The sequence below is a fragment of the Leptidea sinapis genome, chromosome 23, assembly GCF_905404315.1.
Source record: "Leptidea sinapis chromosome 23, ilLepSina1.1, whole genome shotgun sequence".
NCBI lineage: Eukaryota > Metazoa > Arthropoda > Insecta > Lepidoptera > Pieridae > Leptidea > Leptidea sinapis.
The window spans coordinates 5,452,650-5,473,414 of NC_066287.1; the positions used below are offsets into that span (position 1 = coordinate 5,452,650).

General features: G+C 39.2%; 1 protein-coding gene across 1 annotated transcript in view; it reads left to right on the forward strand.

Moving 5' to 3' along the window:
* Window positions 1-14,006: 14,006 nt before the first annotated feature.
* Window positions 14,007-20,765, forward strand: part of LOC126971355 (uncharacterized) — a 29,591-nt gene continuing 22,832 nt past the window's right edge. Inside the window, exon 1 of the mRNA XM_050817640.1 lies at window positions 14,007-14,135. The gene's annotated coding sequence lies outside the window, so the exon portion shown is untranslated. The remainder of the gene's footprint in view (window positions 14,136-20,765) is intronic.

Sequence of the window (20,765 nt, forward strand, 5' to 3'; positions counted from 1 at the left end):
CATACAAAGTCTAAAAAAGAACCTGACAATCAAATTCTCAGCATTACTTACAAGCGATACAAAAACCACTGTAACGATTTATTAAAAAGATTAAAAAGAGCATATGAACAAAATGAGTTAAAGAAACACGCTAAAAATCCTAAAAACTCATGGACACTAATAAGAAAATTCACAAACATCACTAACAAAAAAGAATTACAACAGGATCTTCTGAGGATTGACACTAAGCCTGAATTCGCAGTTGCGAAAGTTAATATCTATTTTGCTGGTATTGGCAAGGACCTAGCAGACAAAATTCCTCAAGTTCAATGTCCCGTAGATTTAAATTGTTCTAATAAAAAACCAATGACGCCATCAAACTCTATGGTGATTTTGAAAACAACAGAAAAAGAAAACTTAATAATGAACCTTAAAAATGACTCAGCTGTTGGATGGGACAGACACATCCTCCAACTCCACTTTTAATACACATCTTTAATTTATGTATTAATATACAAGTACTTTTCACACAGGTTTTCAAACGCTCCATAATACTACCCATGTATAAATTAGGAGAAAAATCATGTGCCAATAGCTATCGCCCTATTTCAATTTTACCGATAATTTCCAAATTATTTGAAAAAATAATGAGTAAAAGACTTATGTCCTTTCTAGATAAAGAAAATATCTTATCTAAGCATCAGTATGGCTTTAGGGCAGAAAGATCAACAGGGGATGTAGTATCGGATCAGAATTTGTGGCAGCCCGTCTTGATGCTAAAGAAAAATGCGTGGGCGTTTTTCTTGACCTTGCGAAAGCCCACAAACACAGTTTCTATACCACTTCCTTTAGACAAAATGAAGGCAATTGGAATAAGAGGAAAGGTGCATTCACTTTTTAAGGATTACCTTACAAACAGAAAGCAAAGTGTAAAAATAGGTGATTATGTAAGCTCTTTTCATCCAGTAACTCACGGTGTACCTCAGGGCAGTGTGCTCGGCCCTGCTTTGTTTCTGATTTATGTGAACGACCTTTGTCATCTTAATCCAACTAACTGCAAAACATTTATGTATGATGATACAGCAATAATTTTTCGTGCCGATTCTTGGGCAGATGTCAAAACCAAGGTTGAAATAGGACTTCGAAAAACTTTTCAATGGCTTCAACAGAATTTGTTAACTCTAAACATTCTTAAAACAAAATATATCACCTTTGGTATTACTACAAGACTAATTCCCTCAGACGAAAATTTCTCCGTACAAGTTCATAATTGTAAGAAAGTCTTGACTCAAATTTAAGGATGCTCTTGTGTTTACCTTAATAAAACGAAAATAATTAAATACCTAGGAGTTCTAATAGATGAGACTCTATCATGGAAACCGCAAATTGATGTACTGTCAGTAAGGACTACAAAACTTATTTTCGTATTTAAAACCTTACGTCAGATTGCTGATTTCACTCTTTTAAGAAATGTTTACTTTGCATTCGCACAATCCTTCTTATTAACTTATTGTATAAAATCGTGGGGTGGCGCACGAAAATCATGTCTTTTGAAACATGAACGGGCCCAACGTGCTCTATTAAAAGTTATTATTTGCAAACACTTTCGGTATCCTACTTGTGAACTATTCCTACTACTAGTTCCACAAGCAGCAACAAAACGACGTAAAGTATAGTATGCATAATAATAGCTTATATTTCAAATCTACAATAAATTAACATGTATGTTTATCAACATGTGCCCTTATATATTTACCTATAAAATTTATTATCTTTAATACTTTATTACTTTTAAAAGTTCAAAATAAACCCAATTTATAATACCTTACTATATTATTCTATGAAAATAAACCAAGTCAACAGTCTTTGTAGTCAACCCAAATGTTTTTAATAATAGTACAATCAAGTACTAACCAGTAATATGCATGATAGACAAATGTCATTTATTTTCTTGTAGAACTGTTAAAAAATGTTTTTCATAAGTTAAATTCTTATATACGCTTTTATGTATTGAAGTAAATGTAAAAAACAATGTATCTGGAAGTAACTAGTATTAAAATACAGGCCCGGCCTAGTTTGATGCTAGTGACAACTAAAATAATATAAAATATTTTAACTAACTATTAGAAACACTACTTATGTAAAACTATAATTACTTTCGTCTTACGCTTATTTCATATAACGTCTTCACAGCTATAATATTATATTTTATTTTTATCTTTGTATTTTTCAGCTGTTCGTATTAAATTTTCTAAAATTTGTATTGTTAAAATATAGAATAATTGATTAATGATTAGTATAAGATTAATAGTGTATCTAATGTTACTTACTTACTTGAATAAATAAATAAATAGACAACAATAGACAGTGGAGCGGCGAAAGTGTGCTTAAAGACAATGTAAGCACACTTTTCTCCTTAGTCGTGTGTCAACTGTGTGTCAATCAACAAGCCTAACTGTGCTATAAAAAGTGCTTGTTTAATTCATTAACGACTCTAAAAAAGATGGTGTAACTTATCATCGGTAAGGTTATTTTATTTATGTAAGATTGATATTCAAAAAGCGTATGTAATTTAATAAAATGAATATTTTTTCATTAAATATGGTACAATTATTGACAATTTCCAGACAAGATCCGCTTGTCAGAATGGGACAGATGAAAGGACATAATCAGAAATGAAAACAATAGAGTCGCTCTTATTAGCCGACTTCAAAAAGGTAGGTGGGTCTCAATTCGTCGGTGTTTTTTATGTTTCTTACCTCAGAACTTTCAACTGGGTGAACTGATTTTGATAATTGATAATTTATTATTTGAAAACTGGTGCTTCTTGTGTTGCAATTTGGTTCAGATCTGATAAAGGCAACCATAAAAGTCTTAAATTTGCTATATGGATGTACGCGACAAATTTAAGTATTACTCAATATTGCGCCAACCGATTTCGATGAGGTGAGAGTTTGGTTAGGTTCTGATTATGAGATCCATGACAAAGTAACGGAACTCTTCAATTCTTAGGAGCAAATTAACAATACTAGGCCGAATCTTTTATATACTATCCGGATATTTGAGTCACTTACCGTCACGTCGTTATGGTCAAATAATTGTCGTAGTCAAATATTAATGGAATCAATGGAACTCCTTAACGACGTACAGTAAGGGTGCGATCTGTGGCAGAATTACTGTCTGTAATAAAATTGCAATGCGCTTACATTCATTGCTGCATTGCAAAATTTAGTAAATCTACACAGATATAGACAAATTATTAGTAAGTGTAGTTATGATTCACTAAAAATCTATAAATAAAAAATAAAATTTTCCAAATAATCCTTACTAGAACAAGATTTATTAATTAGATTGTATAAAAATACGGCTTAAGCTTTCCTGTACACGAGATAATGAAAGAGAATTTTATTTTTTATTTAATTCAAGGAATTTAACATTTAAATAACCAGTTTAACTAATTATTATATGTAATTAAAAATATTATATTAAGTATTAGTTTCTCTCATTCAACGTTATCTTAACTTATTAAATCCAAATCCCTTTCGAACGTAAAGAAGTAACAAATAAAAACACAAGCCAATAAATAAACATAAAAACTTTCCCCATAATATGATTGTGATTTTTTATTAAAAACGTAAAAAACCCTCGACTGAACAAATCTTGATCGGAAAATAGGGACAGACTGACGAAAGCAAAACTTATAGCAACCCTCTTTTTCGTCTGGGTTTAAAAAAATATCTAACTCCTACTCCATCGATGTCACTGTCCAAATCGGGTTCTTAATTCAAAACACGCAGCTGAAACTGAAATTGTGTTTACATTGCTGCTTATTCACCAATAATATCTTAAAAAACTGGAGTAAAAGCAGAAATGTATAGACATAGCAGTCGAAGTTTATTACGGTGTCATTTGTGGCATGTGCCATATTTCGACTTTGATTTTGTATGAGGTGCATTGTCTATATGTATAGAACGTCATTGAATAGAGCAAATAATTTACGATTAAGCTTACGGTTATATTTATTTCCATTAACATCACCTAAGATGTTTATGAGTTACCATAATATAGGATATCTATAAAGACATAAATAATTATCAAATGCAGAATTGTGTCTAGCTATCATAATACTGTTTAATAATTTTCATTTGTATGAAACGTGCTGTCATTGATAGATTGACAGCTGATGACTGCTATAATCTTGTATAAAACGGAGATAGCCGATATTCACTACGTTTTAAGCAAATGTTCACTTTTTAACTTAGCTGGATTATACTTCGTCACCAATCGCCTTATTGTAATTACTACTATTTCAAACTTATGTTTAAACGACTGCACGTTTCATACTAAAGTAAATTTCAATTTTTACTAAAAGCTTTAAAAGCATAGGCATTATTATTATTTGAAGAGGGTGGCTATTTCCTAGTCCAAAAGGTTCCTAGTAACACCGCGTCCAAAATTGAACTATTGTGTTCGCCACTCATACTAAAGCTTGTCGTCAAGCCCTGCCGCCTTTACGAACCGCAGTAATTCCTTGACGCGAGTGTTGTAAACACTATCTGGTGGCACGAAGTAGTCGCCAAAGATTGTGTTACGCTTATGCATTAGTGGGCCGCAGTCGCAGAGTAGATGAATAGGCGTTTCATCATCCTCAAGGCAGAATCTGCAAGTTTTGTCGCTTTTGATGCCGACCACACTGAGGTGCTTGTTTAGGCGTGCCCGGTTAGCATCCTAGTGAGTATGCATAGATTTTTCCTGTACAAAGATAGGGCTTCATTGGCATAGCTGCTGTTGAATGCCCTTATCAGTGCTTTAGAGTGGTTTAAACCCGAAGAGTTGTTCCAGCGTTTAAGTGCTTCTTGTTTACATTGGTTGCTCAGGGTGTGTCGGATGGCGCTCTTAAGCAGTCCACAAATGGGTTCCGGACCATATTGGACTGCCTTAGCCCCAGCTCTTGCGAGCTCATCGGCCATTTCATTGCCTATGATTCCAGCATGCCCTGGGACCCATCTGAGAATCACTCTGTTTTTCATGCCTAATGAATTCAGGCATTCAACGCAATTATTGACTAACTTAGACGTCGTCAAGTCAGCGTCTAAAGTCAACAATGCTGCCTGACTATCCGAGTGAATGTATATGTTATGATTGAAGTAGCCTTTTAGGATATTGGTTTCCGCGTATTCCAAGATGGCGTACACCTCTGCTTGAAATATGGAGGTAAAGCTCCCCAGGTTTGTGCTGGATTTAAACCTGGGGCGTTCTGCATAGACCCCACAGCCAACTTCATTTTCCATTTTGGACCCATCGGTGAACCACATGAGGCTCCCGTCCTTCCATGAGACTTTGTTGTTCATCCAGTCGTCCCTGGAAGGTAGTTCCACGATATAGTGTTTAACAGAGATTAATTGTGGAATCATCTGATCAGGTAACATGCCTAATATGTGGTCTCGCAGAACTGAGTCTTCTAAAGTCCTAAGCGTTTGCGACATCCAGTTACATGAACCCCCCTGGGCGATTGCCCTCAGCATGCTTGCCTTCGCCTCTTGCTGTATGAACAGTGGAAGAGGCGGTAGGTTTAGCGTCGCTTCAGTGGCCGCACCAGGAGTAGACGTCATGGCCCCGGTTACCAACATACAGGCAAGTCTCTACAGGCTATTTAGTCTGTCTGCAGTTGTTTTCTGGCTGGCTTTGTTCCACCACACAATGGAGGCGTATGTGATTGTTGGTCTCACAATTGCTGTAAATAGCCATAGGAGGATCTTTGGGCGCATTCCCCAATGTCTCCCTACCAGACGTCGACATACACCCAAGGTTGTTTTGGCCTTTTTTACGGCTTTGTCGATGTCAGAATTCCATGTGAGTTTCTGGTCGAATGTGACTCCCAGATACTTAACCTGAGCTGAGAATTCTAAAGTAGAGCCGTTCAAGGTGGGAGACTTCAGTTTGTTAAGTGTTCGTTTCCTCGTGAATGGCACAGTAACATTCTTTAGTGCGTTGACTGACAGTTTGTTGGCTGTACACCAGTCTGAGATGGTGTTTAGGGCCTTTTGCAATATAGAGCTTAGTAGGCTTTGGCAGTAACCTCTGACGATAATAACTAGGTCGTCTGCGTACCCTAGTGCATCAATCCTGAGTTCTGCCAGCTTACTGAGTAGTTCGTCTACTGCTAGTGTCCATAGAAGTGGCGAAAGAACGCCACCTTGTGGGCAACCTCGAGTAGTGTATAGCTCCAGTGATGTCCCATGGAGGGAGAGAGCTTTGCGATTTGAGAGCATTGACCTTACCCATTTAACAGTGGTGAAGTCTAAGTTTTTGTTAATTAGTCCCTTTACTAGCGTGTCTATCGGGGTATTGTCAAAGGCGCCCTCAATGTCTAGAAACGCACAGAGTGCAATTTGTTTGTCTTGTAACGCCTTCTCGACTCTATCCACAAGTTGTAGAAGGGCCGTTTCTGTAGACCTGCCTCTACAGTAGGCGTGTTGAGAACTATGAATGGGCTGTAGGCTTAGAACATCCTCACTTATGTGTCTGTCCAAGACTTTCTCAATAGCCTTCAGGAGAAAGGAGGTAAGGCTTATGGGTCTGAAGGAGCTTGGTAGGGAGTAGTCCTTTCTGCCTGCCTTAGGTATAAATAGTACTTTAGCCTTAGTCATATAATAATAATAATATATCTTTGCCGCTCTACGCCAGTCCTCGTCAAGAGGCCGTTGTGTAGGCGTTGCTACAGATGGTTGATGGGTAGCCCCCGGAAAGTGGTGGGCCATCAGTACTCTTACGTTTTCTACCTTGTCGGCTGTAAAAGATCCATCTGGTCTCTTAAGCAGGCCGATTTGGCTAGGTTTGTCCTTGGCGAGCAATTTGTGTACTCGGGTTCCTTGGGGAGTTTTAGATAAATCCTCGCAGAACCTCTTCCAAGATGCTCGTTTGGCCTTCCTAACTTCTCTGTTGTATTCTGTCAGGGCCAAGAATGGGAACCCTACAAAGCTTCTTTGTAGGGTTCCCATTCTTGGGTACTTTTAGCCCTGTTAAACAGCCTTCTGGATTTCTTCCTTAGTTTGTTCAAGGTTGAATTCCACCAAGGCACTTCCCTGTTTGAGTGTTGTAAGGAGAGAGGGCAACTAGCCTCGTAGGCGTCAGTGATGCCATCCGTGGTTACTTTCACTGCCAACTCTAGCTCATTCAGGGTTCTGATGCGCTTAGGGATGTTCTCCAAATTACTCCTGAGTTTCTCTTTGTAGACAGTCCAGTTTGTTTTCTTTGGATCCCTAAACGTATATGTTTGTTTTTCGAGGCTCCCGGTGTCGGTGATCCTATAGCGAAATTTCATCACTGACTCGCCAGTTTGATATTCGCCTGGCAATGTTGTCGGTAGCGAAAGTAATATCTAGAACTTCCTGCCTGTTCGAGGTAACGAAGGTTGGCTTATTACCTCTGTTTAGTACCTGTAGGCCGTTAGTGTATAAGAAATTAAGAAGTTGCTCACCTCTATGGTTGACGTCGCTGCTTCCCCAAGTTGTGTGGTGCGCATTGACGTCGGCCCCGACAATCAGTTCGGCGTTGTTGCATCGTGCATACTCGATCACTATCGCCAATTCTGTTGTCGGGTCTCTTTCTTCATGTGGAAGGTACGCCGAGCAAACGATCACCTTGGTACGTTCCTAACCCTTGAAATAGATTTACGCCGCAGCAAGGTCGTCGGTGCAGACCTCTGTAACAGGTTAGAAATTAGTGTTCTTGTTGAAGACTATGCAAGCTCTGGGTTTTGATCTGCTGGTATTGTAGATTAACTTACCAGCGGCGTTCAGTCCCAGTATTGTGCCGGTGTTGACCCACGGCTCTTGTAGTAGGGCAAAGAGGATCTCTCTATTCGCGAGGCATTTCTCCATTACTGCAGTAGCAGCTTTGGCGTGGTGGAGGTTTGTCTGAAGTATCCTCGCCCTATCACTGCGGTGCGTCATTGGATCCCACCGGAGGTGGAAAGCTTAGGTCGGTCTGTCTTCTGGTATGGGTGTTTCCGCCCACGGCCAGAATTAGCCCGACTCTGATCCTTCCCTCCCCTGATGGGACCTGAGACGTTCCTAGACATCGGCCCTTTGCCCCGGGTCGTAGTTTTGAGGGCAACCGGCCGTTGCGGAGTCCTTGAGATCCCGGATGTTCCCGGCCGCACAGGGCCACTGGTCTGGATGGGTTGCTGTACACTTGCGGATGCGGAACCCTCAGAGACGCCCTTGATCTTAAAATTAATCTTTCTAAAACCAAGGGCAGCTCTGCACTCGGACTCTTTCAGAGTCTCCGCGGAGAGATCGTCCAAGGAAAAAGTGACCACTTGGCCTCCCTTGTCCTCCCTCGCGTGGAGCACCTTCCAGTGTTCGGTGTTCAGTCCCGCATTTTGCGTGTTCTCCGCTCTTCTACTGTGTTGACCTCAGTGTTCGGCAGAGAAGTCGTGACTATGGAGGGTTTGGGCAGTTGTTCTTCCGACATGCAAGAGAGCTCTGCCTCCGGCCACGGCTTCAGATCCTTGACTTTGTCCACAAGCCACTCTCGGCTGAAATCATTTTCGCAATCACTAATATCCAGCCAGGCTTGTGGGCAAAGCCCAAAAATGTCGGCCCGGTACCTTGTTCAGCCCCGGTGATCAAAGCAAGAAGTGCGCGGCGCACTTTCCGCATTTCATCCTCGCTCATTGTATGGGTATGTCGAATGCCCACACGTGAGGACCCGGTTACCTCCTTGAAGGTAGGTCTCCCCGAGGTTGACTGAGTGTCATCTAGCCTGGGGACCTTTTTCGGCTAGGTTTTCGGAGAAATCTCCTCTGACCTGCCACGTTTTTCAGCTTTCGCTTCAGGTGGTGGAGGGTTGTGACCTGCTTTCTGTAGGTCATTCCAAGGCATTTTGGCTAACGCCTTGGCTTCCTCTACAGGCATATCCGTTTGGAGAAGCTTTCTGAATCTTTTCCGGGCTGCACCGGACAGCTTCTTTGGCTTCGTCTTTGTATTTCTCAGTTTCGAGTCTGTTTCCGTAGGCGTTGTGGTTTCCTTAATGGTTGACAACTCGCCTGGGATTAGCCTCTCGACCTGAGTCAAGTTTTCGGTTCCCTTGGGGGCGTCTAGCCGCTCACCCTCGGGTTCCGAGATAGATAGGTTAGCACCTATGTTGGTCAAAATTGAATTTAATAAATTATTGTCCTCCACTTTGTTCCCACGAGAAGCTAGGGAAATAAAGGTCACGAACCAGCAGAGCCCCGCTTACTGGCCGAAAGGCATAAAATAACACTCCGAGGTGCCCAGGTATCGGAGGTACACCGTTAAAGTCTGAGCTCTCCCCCAGACACGCAGCCCTCGTCACGGTACGTCTCACAACTTGGCTTGGATTCCCTCCTCCTTTATCCGGGCTTGGGACCGGCACCATACCAACCCTTTGATATAGGGCAGGATATGGAGGCGGAGTTAAAGCATAGGCATACCAGAAGCTTGTCTTTTCTAGTGGTCTCCTAGATTTTCTTCCTAGATTCTGGCTAGCAAGTAAATAAGCCTGTAGTTAGTCGGTTTCGAGCTTTCACCGTTTTTAAGGATCGGATGGACAATGGCAGACTTTCTTGTGTACCTACATGCCTTTTTTGTACGAGTGCTACGATAAACGCGACATAGTGCATTATCTATGAACGCGACCCCACAGATCTAAGAAGACCAAACGTAAGAAACACAACGTGTAACTTTTTTTATATTCAAATTATTGTACTAGATACATATAAATTACTTAATGAAAAATCAAAGTACCAAGTAAAACATAAATAATCATTTATGTTTTACTTGGTACTTTTACCACGTAATGTAAACGTATTTAAGATTTTCCTGCACATGTTTATAGAATTTAAATGCAAACAGCCATAACAGATACACAAATGTATTGGAGAGCAGTTTGTGGTAGGGCGACAATCTAACTAATTTTAGGTCCACATGGGTTACAAAATGAAAGATCCAGGGGCGTGCTTTCCATATATGCCAATAGGCATAGCCTACCTACCATATTTATATTCGAAATAATATACCTACACTAGATTCCAAGTTAATTCAGATAAATTTAGTTCTTTTATTCTATAATCGAACTTCTTTTGAACACTCAAACAGTAAGTTTTTCGCTACGCGATATACAAAATACGTTCCGATAAGATACTAGGCAGTTCCGATAATGCCTACTCAACGCTAGTAGAATACGTTCAATTTCTATAACAAAATTTATTTGTTAAGGTTATACGACCACAGCAAAAATATACAATGACTATGTAAATCATTCTTAAATATGAACATCGCAATTTGACTTCTTTGGCACATCTCAGGTAGGCAAGCTTATGACAGTGAGAACTGACAACTGTAGCTGTCACGGATTAAACCAGCGAAAGAAATTATACCTACATTATGACTTATGAGTAATTATTATGACGTATCTCGTTCACTTAGTGACTGAGTTTCAACCTTATTGCGCTACCATAAGAGTCTTTACATCGCACATGACGTGATTCATGATTTTGAGATATAAAATATTACATTTCCGGAAATAAAAATATATTGATTAGTAATCAACAATAACAGCGCTATTTTTTAGTTGTTTGTTTTCGTGTATATCACGGGCGTGAATTATAAAGCTTATTACATTAGTTATTTGTTTTGTGTTGATTTGTTTATTGTTAATTATATTTAGTGTTTGTATTGAAAAAAAAATATCTAACTTGTAACGTAGCATTATAGATCGTAGAAATAGTAATCGTGCATAATAACTGTAATAAGCGTATGCCGAAAGATTCGTTCTGACAAGTACATTTTATTTTATATAACGTAGTATTAGTTCTGATAAGAACATTTTATTTTGTATAACGTAATATTAGCTCTGATAAGAACCATTTCATAATGCTGTACATCAACTCATAGAATCATACAGATCACCAGTTTAGTCATCTCAGTGAAGTTTCAAGCATCGTACTTTCTCTCGACGATCGCAGATATACTCACGTGATCAGTCATATGCTCCGCGTTACACAGCCGCACAGCAAGGCTGAGCGTCCTCGAATGAAGCGTCGGGACTCGGGGGTCGATCGCTATTCATGAAATTTTAATCAATGAGCAACAGCCGTAGGTGCGGAATGCTCATTGACATTGTATGATCAAGCTTCGACGCGAGTTTACACAAACTGCGATAGCATTAGTTTTAGAGCGTGATAGAACACATAATATTATTCTCAAATCTTATTGAATGAAACGTTTTACTATTGGTTAAAATGTAAGCTCTAGTATTGGTGTGTATTTTCTGAACTTGTAAATATTATTTAAGTAACGATTGTAATTGGGTAACTAGTTTTAAGGATTTTGTATATATATCGTGTAACTTTTTAATAAATCATATCTTCCATATATCTTCCACATATTCCTCACAGTCAAGCAGTTGTTTTATTTAATCGCCAAACGCTCAGTCTCTAAAATATAATTACTAATTACACTATAACACAATCGTATCTATATCGTCTGACGATGATTTCGAATTGGTAGAATATACAACAGCACTGTTTTTATTATATCGAGAGGAGGAAAATACATTTACGTATTAAAGACACCGAAACGGGCCCATATGTCGGACTCGACATATGGGCTATCGTAGTCTATGGGTAATTTCAACAGGCACAATGCCGAATGGCCTGGGTAGGCAGAGCGATCTGTCCATAATTTTGCATTGGCGGATGGTCTGTCCCAATTCCAACCACTCAAGCAGTCGCCAACGCGGCTCCCGGATGTGGATAGCCTCATGCCGCCCTTATTAGATCTTCTGCTGACTACACATCCCGATAGTTATCAGGTCTCCGTCAACGCCCCTCTCTGAACGTCCGACCATTGCCTGGTCAGGAGTGTAGTGTCTATTCAACCCCCACGTCGCAGACCACCAGCGACCCGCCGCGTTTGGGACTACAAGTTGGCAGATTGGGATAGGATGCGTTCCTTTTTTGCATCCTACCCTTGGGGTAAGGTTTATTTCCCTTGCACGTTGTCAAAATTGGCGAGCAGCCTTTCAGTTACCCGACTGGAACACGCAAGTTCTGGTCGTTACCGAAAGTTGCTCTTGGTAACTTCAACCGGCCGTCCCCGCCGCCGTTGTACATGAAGAGTTACATCCTGGCCCATACGGCAAAAGAGAAAGCCGATCTTCTGTGCGCTCTTTTTGCCTCCAACTCGACTCTTGACGACAGCGGAAAAACACCGCCAAACCCTCCCGCGATGACAGAGCTCTATACTGAAGTACAGTTCAGACAGAAAACTGTTCGACGAGCTGTGTTTTCGTTGGACTTCAGGAAGTTGAGCAGGCCGGATGGCATTTCTGCAATCGTGTTATAACGTGTACAAGCCTATTGCTATTACCTCTCCTCATGCTCTGCAAAATCACGGAGAACTATCACTAACCGCCAGCTCTTGGTATACCTAGAAGGTCACCAGTTGATCAACGATCGACAGTACGGCTTTCGCCATGTTTGTTCGGCAGGCGATCTTCTGGTATACCTAACACTTAGATGGGTGGCAGCTATCGAAAGCAAGGGGGAAGGCTTGGCAGTTAGCCTGGATATAGCGAAGGCCTTTGATCGTGTATGGCACAAGGCGCTCCATTCAAAACTTCCATCATTTGGGCTTACCGAGAGCTTATGCAAGTGGACCTCCAGCTTCCTCACTGGGCGCAGCATACAGGTCGTTGTCAACGGTTATTGCTCGAACCCGAAGCCCGTGAACGTGTACTATCTCCCACGCTGATTCTCTTGCATATCAATGATATGTTGGTCACCTCCAACATACATTGCCATGCAGACGACAGCAGTGGTGATGCCGTAGACACGGTCCATGGGTTCTCTCTCGGAAAATCTTTGACCAGTGCCGGGAGAAACTTATGTCTTCTATAGAGTCCTATCACGAGAAGGTCGCAGAATGGGGTAAATGGAACCTTATCCAATGAATCCTCAGAAGACTCATGTTTGCGCGTTTACCACTAAAAATAACCCCATTTGTCGTATTACCAATTTTCCCTTTAAAGCCTCATCTAGTATCAGAGTACTGGGTCTCGAAATCTCGAGCGATTGCCAATTCGAATTCGAAGAAGATGGGCGTCATTAATAGAGCACGGCAATACTTCAAACCGGCCCACATTCTAGCGCTCATGGAATATTGCTGTCATCTGTTGTCTGGCGCACCCCAGTACCAGCTCGATCCATTTGACCAGGTATAACGCAGACCAGCTCGAATTATCAGGGACCCAGTGCTCTGTGAACGGCTGCATCACTTGGCGTTGCGTAGAGATGCCGCATCTATCACCGGCAGTGTTCCGAAGAGCTGTTTCACTTGATTTATGCCACCGAATTCCACCTTGGCACGACACGCCACAAGTTAGGATATCATCCGCACCATCTGGAAGTGTGGCACTCCTCCACAGTGCGGTTTTCGAGGAGCTTTCGTCCACGTACTGCAAAGCTGTGGAATGAGCATCCTTGTGCGGTGTTTCTGGCATGATACGACATGGGTACCTTCGAAAAAAGCGCATACACCTTCCTTAAAGGCCGGCAACGCTCCTGTGATTCCTCTTGTGTTGTAAGAAAATGTGGGCGGTGGTGATCACTTAACACCAGGTGCCCCGTACGCTCGTTTGTCCTTTTCCATAAAAAGATAATCTGCTGTGGTATAACGGTGGAATAGAGTTGTTATAAAACATTTTTATTTGTAGGGCCGTTAAACTTTAAATAAAAATAAAGTGTTGTCAGATTCAGAATTAAAAAAAATTCGACTGTCACGACTCGCTGGCGAAACTCTATCTACTGTTTTGACAAAGAGGATGTAAATACCAGGTAATACTGTTTCATTTTATTTTACATGTAAAATTTCATTCTCATATGCCCATAGACAAATAGTCACGGGTATGTCAATAACCTAAGTCAAATTATTTAATTGTCACGTAAGTGACACTTGCACCCTGACACTTGGGAGATGTGACAGTGACAGACGACAATTCAGCTTCAGTCTGGTTTAGACATTATAGCGTGCGTTAGAGAATTTTGGATTTTTCATTTCAATAATTTAAATAGTTATATGGCGAGGAACAGGGAATATTAGTTATAACATTTTCTTCTATAATTATTGGTAAGTATATTATGGTCTTTTTTGTGCTTTGTAATAAGCTTTTACTTGTAGGTAATTCAGTATCATAACAACCAATCTTTCCAGATTTGGATTTTAGACATGTCTGTATTAATTACAATTTTTAACTCACTAAACAAACTCCTTGGGATATTTTTGATAAACAACCAAATAGTATTTTGCCCTTTCTTCAATTGCTAAACACCAAGGTTTGTAATAAATTATATTGGGAATTTGGATAGATATTTTATATGCATTAGGTATTTCAAATGACGTCGGCTAGATGGCGTAATGCGTTATGCTAACCACAGACGACAGAACCTTTAAAATATTAGGTATAAGGTATTGGTATTTAAAATTTTAAACATTCAATTGATATTCTATGATCTATCCATTAGTTCCAATGATGTCAACTAGATGGCTGTGCATTATTGGCGGGAAAATATGTGTAGTGATAAATATACTTTAAGTATTGTGTTATAATTTAGCATACTGCAGTAAATAATACATTATAAGTATGGAGCTGACAACATAACCAAATTGGTAAAAAAAAAATTACTCAATATGCGATATTTAACTGTCAACTTGTGCTTATATCTTAATTCCCTAAGTATATTTTATGTTCTCTTTTTTGTATTTCTTCTATTCTTTTAATTGATTTTAGAACAAGGGCATACAAAACAAGTTCCAGTTCCAAATTTTTGATATCCAGTGCTGTATCTATAGGCAGGGAACTAGTTTTCTCCATTTTAACTGCAACTGTAAGGTCTGGTCCAGTCAGAAAATAGATTTTTTTTTTGATTTGGGCATATCCATAATGATTGATGTTTGAAACCCGGGCATGAATGCACACCCATTATAGATACGCAACATTACTTCAATTTACTGTTGAGAAGATCCTTTGCCTTTAATCTTGTTAGGCCGTAGGGCCACATTAGGTATATAGGTTATTGGTAATCACGGGCTGCTTTCCACACCCCTATTTTGTGTGGTGGTGGTAGTTTGGCCGGTTATGTGGCCAAATCCCAGAACAATGTGTGAGGCTATCTATTCTGCCTTTATGCATCCCCTGCACATGGAAATGTCAGTGACACCTATATGATGCTTTTTAATGAAATGAAGTTTTGTGAGCTTGTAAGAGTGCTTGAAGTCTTTTTGAGGTAGAGCTTTTGCTTGTCTACACCCACACACTTCTATCCAGGGTTTATTATAGGTATATTAGCTTTGAGGTTTATTAGCCTTTTAATCGGACAGTTTATCATTCATAAATTTCTCTTTTTCTGCATTACTGTGTCCGGTTGCCAGTTCACGCCAAGGCCACACAAGGCCTCCTCCAATCTTCTCCATTCCTGCCTTTCTGTGCCCACTATACCCCAGGTTGTTCTGCAGCCTGTCTTATATTCTCATCACAAGTACTCTGTGGTCTGCCACTTCTTCGCTTGCCATTTCTTGGGTGCCATGGGGTGAATAATTTACTCCATTTGTCTATTCCTCTAATAATATGTCTGGTCCATTTCCACTTTGTTATTCTGATTTTCTGGATTATATCTTGAACTTTGGTCTTGAATCTGATGCTGCTATTCCTTACTTTGCCCATTCTTTTGATCCCTTTCATATTCCTTCTGTGACCATTGATAGCTATCTATCATAGTCTTTCCATTCAAGAGTGTTGGTGAGAGTGGGTCTCCTAGTCTCACACCTGTCTGTATTTATAATATATTTTGTTTTCTGGTTGATCCATACTTAGCTGTGTTTGTAGTATTTTCGCTATATAATATGTTATTTGATATTCAGCATATTTCTTATTTACACACCTTATATTAGCTTCACTTGTATGTTTGTAACCGACTTCTTTGGGCGCGATTTTGACCCACTTTAAACAGCTAGATTTCATTCAAACTTTGTAGATTTATTGAGGACCGATGACAGTACACTAATTTGATAAAATTATTCAATTTTTCAATTTGCAAAATATGATTTTTGTTAATTTATATAATTTTTAAATAAATAAATCACTAATAAGTGCCATCTAGTAATTTATTGTAAACTACAAAGGAAACGCGCAACATGTCAAGACAGTTCCACAAAATTAAAGTATCTAATTTGTTTAGAAGCGAATAGATGGCAGTGAATTTATATTTCCACAATAAATTATTAATGCGTGATTTAACTGAGCAAATTATTATAAGAGCTAGTTCGGGGATCTCGGGCTAGCTGAATTAAGTGATCTTTTAATAATTCTTCTACATCCCACGCTTTTTTTATAATGAAATATATAATATTTTTTTACACTATTTTCAATTTAAATTTATTTTCTATTTTTTATTTGAATTTTATATAAGTCTAGTACAGAAATGTGCTTGCATTGGCTATTGTTCGGCCACCTTTCTTTCTAATTGTTGCAAAGATCTCATATATTATGTTGGACATCAGACTGATGGATCTGTATCCTTTTATGTATAATATTATTATTGGATTCAGTATGTTGTTTTGGGATAATTACTGTGCTCATAACTGCATTTAATATTTCTGTAAGTATAGCTACTATTGCTAGCTTAGTTTATTTAAATATTTCATTGCATATGCTGTCTGTTTCTTAATCTCACTTATGTTTCCCACAATACACTCTTTTCTTGGTCAACTCTTTGTTAGTCTTCTTTATAAGGCAAACAGGAGGGCTGTTTTTATGAGTTCTTGGGGAATACGCTCCCATTCAGCCGTAATAGCAGTTTTAAGCTCTTGGATGTTCTGTGCGGATAGGACTACGTCTCATAGATGCTCAATGCGATTGAGGCCGTGACTTCGCGCTGGCCAATCTAATCGTGAATTCCGACTTTATTTAATTAAGCGTCTACGTCGCCCGCTCGGTGTACTCGATCATTGTCGTCCATAAACAGAACAGTATTTCCTGTAATAGCTAACGCTGGTTGTACATGAGGAATTAGGATTTCCATGATGTAGCGTTGTGCATTTTCTACTAAACCTGACTCTGTACGATCTTCAGAAGTTATGACAGCCCAAAACATGACGGAGCCCCCACGGTACGGCGTAATTACTTCAAAATATACGACTGCATAACGCTCTCCTGGTCTTCTTCGCACTTTATGACGTCGGTCCTCACCGAATATAGAGATTCTGGCTTCATCTGAAAATAAAACCTTGCTTTCTACATCTATCCACGTCGCACAATTTCGAGAAAATTTTAACCTTGCAATTGGGCACCGTGCCCACGGGGCAATTTAAGATTAGCTGACAGCTATCCTAGCTGCTGGTCTTCGACTGTGATATCCACTTTTAGAAGTCTCCTCCTGACATTCCTCCTAACACGCATATTTCTAACATCTTCAATTTTGTTTTTGATTGTTATTGTATTGTACACAATATATCGATCGTCTTTTCTTTTCATTTCTAACCTCTTAATATTATCTACTTTATAAGAGGGGTTCCAACCCTGGACTGCAATACTCTAAAAGACTACGCACCTAGGTGTTAAAAAGTATCTTTGACACATCAGTGTCTTTGAAAAATGTAATTCGTCTTATCGCATAACCTGAAAGACGGGATGCCTTATTGGAAATATAGTCAACGTGCTCTCGTAAATCTAATTTCGTGTCAACCATGACGTCTAAATCTCGCATTGTAAAAACTTCTGTTCGTGGACATGCATTTAGGAAGTATGTATGTCGTTAAGGAGATCGTTTTCGAGAAAAGTTTATGTAAAAAAAGTTGAAGAATTTAAGACCATCCTATTACAAAAACACCAATCGCAGATCGAAAGATCACCATGTAGTATGTTCGTATTTTCTGTAGATCGAATTTCTCGATAATTTTTAAGTTGTCTGCAAATATTTAAAATTTGAATTTCAATTAATGGAAAAATCGTTCACAAATACCAAGAAAGAAGGGGCCCTAAATGGGAGCCCTGTGGAACCCCTCTTGTTACAGTACTTGTGATAAACTTAAAGCCACGGATCTTTACAATCTGGGAATGTTTCTGCAAATAGGATTCGAATCACCTTAGTAGAGAGGCACATATTCCTGCGTGACCAAGTTTTTCTATGATCCAGTCCGTGGTCAACCACATCGAAGGCCTTAGATAAATCAGTGTAAATAGCATGCAATTCGTGGCCATCTGTGAAAGCTTGAGTATTGTCACTAACTAAATCCACAAGATTCAATGTAGTTGATCTACCAGGTAGATACCCATGCTGTTAGGGTATGAGCAAGGGCTTAACGTGGAAAAGATTATTCATCATTAAATTCATAAGCTCAGTGACGCAATTGTCTTCTTAGTCTCAAACAAGCTGTGTGATGTATTTTTCCAAACACAGGAACCAGACTTCGCCAACTTCTCGTCATGACTATGAGAGTGGCCTGGTCTTTAACTCTTTCACTAGGATGTATAGGTACCTAGGAAGGATAAGGGATGAGGCCGTTAACTTAATAGGTAAAGGAATCAATTTAAACTTGTGAAAGGGTTGTTTAAGCCTTGGGGACAAGACGTGAAAGAATACGTGTTCCGAAAAATTTGTTCAGTGTCACAAATTTAGGAAATTAGAGCCCTGATCTTTACAATATTCAATAAGATTAAGACTGACACAACGGTGTTACAACAATGTCGTGAAACGTTGCACTCGGAGTCAGTGGTGGTCACGTCAAGCAGAACCTGCGGTTGAGAGACGCTGAGCAAGAGGATATAATAATGAATTAAGTATTTAATAATGCAAAATTTCCGTTGTTTGTCGCCCCCCGTCTGCAACCCCGCGCCCTTCGCAGGTTGCTTGAATGAAATGTGTGTGTGGGCGGGGAAAAATGAAAATGGCCGCAGGCTTGGGTGTCTAACCTTTCATAATTGGGAGCGTTATTTCTCTTTTTTTTAATGTGATTATTTCCTTATAATCAATATTCATAGTTGTGAGTACATCACAACTTAAGGACGCGTTCTCAAAACAGAGAGGTATTGAATCGCACCACTACACTGACACCGCTCAAACACATACACGTACTTAAAGTTAATTGCGGGAATCAAATGAATTTGATACTTTAGCAAGTTTGACTTTTGTTTTTTTTTATACCTATGTATTTTTGATAATTGGTTGATGTGTTCGTTTAGTAGTTAAATATTAGACCTTTAGACTGAAATTCTGTCGCATAACGTCGTGTGCAGTAAACGCAGTTTTTTTTATATCCAAGATGGCCGCCGTGATAAATTATGATTGCAGCAATATGGGTATCGTATCCGAGGTTACCGAGGGCGCAGAGAAAGATTTTGGGATCGTTTTTGAAATCCAACATGGCCGCCGCGCAAAATTATGATTACAACAATATGGGTATCGGATCCGAGGTTATCGAGGGTGCAGAATACGAATTTGGGATCATTTTTGAAATCCAAGATGGTCGCCGCGCAAAATTTATGATTTCAACTAAATGGGTATCGTATCCGAGGTTATTGAGGGCTCAGAAAACGAATTTGGAGTCATTTTTGAAATCCAAGATGGCCGCCGTGCAAAATTATGATTTCAACAATATAGATATCGTATTAGAGGTTCTCGGGGGTATAGAGAACGAATTTGGGATCACTTTTGAAGTGAAACTTCTTTGCCCGCATGAGGGTAAAATGTTTACGGATGAAACGGAATAAAGTGTCATGAAAATGAAGGACGTTTTTATCCAAGAAGAGGGGAGGGAGATTGAGTCTGATTGAGATAGAGTGAGAAAATGCGAATGTAGCATGAAGCACAAGGTACCGCTATTAAGTAAAACAACTTCACTACTAGCGTTATGTCATGCAGGTTTAGCGCGCGGCCGCGAGTAAGTAGAACATCTGCCCTACTAGCTTCGTATTGTGCAGGTTTAATGAGTAATAATAATTAGTAAGACATCTAATAATTTCTAATATTGACAAAAATCAATTGGTTTAGAGAACAAATTAGGATAACTATTAGTATAAACGAGATTTAAAAATTGGCATTCACAAATAAGTTTCACTTCTGAGGTGTGTACTTTGTACGCACGCCATTTTTTGTGTTGTCTGGTGCTTTGGACGTAGTTTTCCCCTTAAGGACACCTCCCATAAAAGTGGAGTTGAAAATAATACTGGAGGCTTACCTTGTGGGGTATCGTTGGATAGGTCTTTGAAAGTTAGATTCAGGTTTGATACATGACATTTCCTTTGGTCTTTTGAAAATAATGCGGGATTAAGGAAGATACATTACATTTATGTAATAGCTTATGATTACAATATCTATTGAAATAACTCTTCTTGACATAATATGGTGGTAATAATTGATAAGAAGGGTAGAGCTTTTTGTGGTTAAAAAGAGAATGAAATTTTTTTTTTGCATGTATCATTAGTAAGATCTTTCAAAATAAAATTTTTACGTTTTTTTTAATTAGATTGGTAACGGAATGTGTTTTGTTAATATTGTGGGTGAAAAGTCGAAACGTAAATATTTCTATATTTAGGGGATGAAGAATTAATTTAGCATGTTGTTAGAAAGGCCTTTTATATTCGACATTGTTGACCCCGAAAACCATGAAAATGACACCCATGAAGAAAATTTTGTAGATTTCATATGCGCCATCATGGGTTTCGATTTTGATGCGATTTGATCCGATATTCGTTATTTTTGA